The sequence below is a fragment of the Cornus florida genome, unplaced genomic scaffold (genome assembly GCF_030987335.1).
Source record: "Cornus florida cultivar Cherokee Brave unplaced genomic scaffold, ASM3098733v1 CherokeeBrave_3.0.0_Hap2_Chr09, whole genome shotgun sequence".
In the NCBI taxonomy this organism is placed as follows: Eukaryota; Viridiplantae; Streptophyta; class Magnoliopsida; order Cornales; family Cornaceae; genus Cornus; species Cornus florida.
This window is the reverse complement of record NW_026775579.1, coordinates 93,221,542-93,225,622: the sequence shown is the minus strand read 5'-3', so window position 1 is coordinate 93,225,622 and position 4,081 is coordinate 93,221,542. Positions and strand designations below refer to the sequence as shown.

Here is a 4,081-nt window from a genome sequence, read left to right as displayed (position 1 = left end):
GTATTACTTGATCCTACGGTTCAAAGTTATCAAAACTGATCGTGAAAACTGAAGCCCAAGAAACCGAACTGGGTTTGCAGAGTCCTTTTTGGTCTTTTTACAATTTTTTGTATTTTTATATGTTTTATAAAATTGTTGATTAAGGGCACTTTAGTCAAGTTCAGTTTTAAATTTCTCAGAGGGACTTGATTGCACCAAATTGAAACTTGAGGGGTGTTTTTTGTATGAAAGGGGTGTGATATACACTATAAGCATACTTAAGGGGTGTTTTTTGCACTTTACCCTATCAAATATACACATATATATGTATTATGTATGTATAAATTGTTAAAAATAACTAGCAGTAACTTCCCATAATGGGAGCAACAACAACCCAGCCCAGAAGACAGTCTATGGTTAGAACCTAAATTTATTTCAAACCCTTTTAACAGCTCCTTCAAAACATTGTCCCTAAAACCTCCTCATTCTCCAAACGGCATTGTTTTGCATGTATAAACAAAGGTAGTAAAAGGTAACTTAATCGCAGAGCATGGGCACTATGAATGGAACAGATTGGATAATAGTCGATTCTGTTGGAAAATAAACTTGACTTTAGAATTTTATTATTTAATTAGTCATTTCAAATACTGTGCGCATTTAGAATGTTAGTGGGTAGTAAATTGTCTTAATGAGAACTAATATATGAGAGTTGGTGGGTTATGTAAAACCAAAGGTCATGAGAGTCAAGCTTACTAAATACTATGTTAGTGAGAGAAATGAGAGTTATGCATATTTATATGTAACTGATAGATATATGTTTTTAAGGCATGTATAATCATGTACTTTATCTAATGTTATATGTGAATAAGATGAAATAAAGGAGAATAAGTTGGGATTAAGTGAAATTATATATTTCTTCCTCCATTTCTTTTCCAAAATTATATTAAGTTGTATTTGTTCATCTAGCCCACTTATTTCCAACAAAGTGGTGTCAGAGTAAAAGCCAACAAAGTGGTGTAAATGATCTTAAAGGCCTGACGAAATTGATCCTAAAGGGTTTAACATGTTGCACCATGATGATGATGAAAAGGAGAAAATGTTTTTTCTTAGTGAGAAGATGATGTTCTCTGATTATAAGAGAATGAGAATCATTATGGTTTCATACCTCAAAGCATGTGATTTGTGGGATGTTGTTGGAGAAGAGTCGAAGAATGACATATCCAACAAGTTCCGTGAAAAGAAAGAAGAAAAAATATTGACAGTGTTGCAAAAGGCAATACATCAAGAAATTTGGAAGTATTTTGGAGAGTCCAAAACTCCAAGTAGTGTTTGGAAGATGTTTGAGACTATCGTTTTCAATCATAGAGGTGAATCACTACTCATGGAGTATTGGGTACAATGCTTTGAGGATGATGAGTTTAAAAAGAGAGATTATTCAAGGCTAGAAGGTTACTTAACGAATGAAGAGGTTTGTTGCACACATGGACTTGAATAAATTAAAGATATGTAGACCCGCTAGCTTTGTTCCTTACATCCCCACTTGCATAAAATTGAAATGGTGAATGATGAAGAGGTAAAGAAAGGTGTGGAAGAACAGATTAAAAAAGTGGAGGAGAATGATGTGGAAAGAAAAATTAAAAAAGAAGAAAGTGCTAAAGAAGAGGCAAGAGTTGATGAATTTGGTGAGTTAACATCATCAGGTATGGTTACAAATTCCATTTTGAAATAAGTTATATATGACTTATTTGATGACTTTATTATTTCTTCATATTCTTGATAATGTACTTATTTTGTGGAAACTTCTTAGAAGAAAATTGTTCTAATTAATTTTGAGATTGAAGCTAAAGGTGAGAAGAATTTTTTGAATTGTTTTTTACAAGATTGTTTGGAGAATTTTGTTATTGATGCAAAGTGGATGAATATGAAGTAGTTTTTTTATTCTAAAGAAGAAGCCCATATGAAGTTCAAGAAGCGTAAGGAATTCAAGGAGAGATGTCGCACCCATGTGAAAAAGATAAATGTTGATCATGAAAAGACATTATTAAAGCGTTTAAAAAAGTTTCCCAAGCATTACACATTAATTATAATGGCCAAAAAGATTGTTGGGAAGGTGTTTGAATTCAAGACCAACTAATGAACTTTTGACCAATGAACTTTTGACCAAGCTCCCAAGATCAATAAGAAGATCAATAAGAAGTTTATTTTCTAAGTTGTAAAATCAAGTTTAAATGGAGTATTGAAAAATAAACTTGATTTTAGAATTTTAGTATTTAATTAGTCATTTCAAATATTGTGCATTTAACATGTTAGTGGGTAGTAAATTGTGTTAACGAGAACTAATATACGAGAGTTATCGTGATAGTGAAGGTTACCAGAGTTACGTCTGTCTACTGTATACAGCATTTATATGTAATTGATAGATATATGTTATTAAGGCCTACATAATAATATACCCCACCTAATGTAACATGTGAAAAAGATGAAATAAAGGAGAATAAGTTTGGATTACGTGAAGTAATATATTTCTTCCTCCATTTCACTTCCAAAAGTGGCATCAAGGCAAAAAGCCAACAGATTCTCCGTGCTGCTGATCTATTAAACACTTTCTTCTCCATCCCAGCTTCATACTCATCAGATAAAATAGCAACTTCTTTTATGGACTAATCATCATAAACATTAGGTAAAAATATATTTATTGTTCGAGGTATCTGAAGGCAATGCACCAATGTGAGCATCCTATAGCATTTGTACTATCAACGCCAACGAGCAAAACAAAAAAGTGAAAACCTGAATTCATCCTGGACAAACTGAACTTCATAACCAAACTTTAAAAACTTCTCAATACAGACTAGGAGGAAGATGATAAATGGAATGAAGCATAATTTGAAACAATAATGTCACACTTCATAAAGAGAATAATGTGATATAATCTCATTTATTTATGCTCTAAACGAAATAGGAAGATAAGAGTTGCGGGATAAAAAAAAATTACAACACAAAGTTAGATGTTTGCATCATTACAATTGAAAATCAAAATCATTAACCTAACAAATTGAACTAGTTCCAAAATTGAATGTCAAACAAAACCAAGACCACCTGACTGATCTATATCACACCAAGCCTCAACCACTACAATTTTTTTTTAAAAAGCAGAGAAATCAATGCACCATGTTGTTGAGCTTCAAGTTTCAATTGCCTGAACTAAAACGGAGAACTAAAATTTGATCAGAGATTAATGAATATGTGAATTGATTGGAGAAACCAATGCCTAGTTGGAATCAGAGATGCTCTGAACCGCTATAACAAACTGGATTTTTAATCTATATAAGTAAGAAACAAAGACAATATACTTACCATCTGAACGTTTTATGTCAAAATAGTTGGGATCTTGAGCTCGAGATGCCAGACAAGTAAAAGAGCTGGAATTTGGGCAAAACGGTTTTCTTGGGATCCGATACGAGACGTTTTGGGGCGTTTTCTGATCCCAAGAAAACCCTTTTGCCCAAATTCAAGATCTTGAAACTATGCTTGTTGAAGAAGTTGAGAACCGAATCTGGTTTGTCTAGGGTTTGAGATTGATGTATTTGGAAGGTGAAATAGCAGTTTGTGGACTCAACCCGCATGAATTGATGAGGTAATTGAATGTAAATGAGTATTGATTTGTGGAAATTGAGATGGATCTGAGAGATAAAGACAGCTGATGGATGGTTTGAAGGGCATACAGTTTTATGGGTTGTTGAATCTAAAACACGACCTAGGGGGGTTGCGGCTATGGAGGTTGCGGCTATGGATAAGTTCACTTTCGATGAAGCGAAGCTTATAAAGGAGATAACAGATCACGAACGACGACGTTTGACCCATCTTTCCTCTTCTATATGCCTCTCTTTTCATTTAAATCTTGCATAACAAGGCATTTCCACTACTATAACCCTAAATTAACCACACCACTGACCAACACCCTTACACTAACCACACCACTGACACTGAGTCACGCACATACATCTACGTAATACTTTAAAGTATACTTTGCATAGTATTTTTATCTCATATTTAAAAAGTATGCAAATTTTTTTTTAATTTTTTCACATTATGCAAAAATACC

The 4,081-nt window shown here is 33.2% G+C and overlaps 1 long non-coding RNA gene across 1 annotated transcript; it reads right to left on the bottom strand.

Annotated features, from left to right (window-relative positions):
- Positions 1 to 2,858: 2,858 nt before the first annotated feature.
- On the bottom strand, positions 2,859 to 3,842 carry LOC132273491 (uncharacterized). The gene is made up of 2 exons (XR_009470127.1): positions 3,334 to 3,842; positions 2,859 to 3,180 (listed from the first exon to the last, which is right to left on the bottom strand). It is a non-coding gene; the product is annotated as an uncharacterized LOC132273491 (long non-coding RNA).
- Between the last annotated feature and the right edge of the window lie 239 nt (positions 3,843 to 4,081).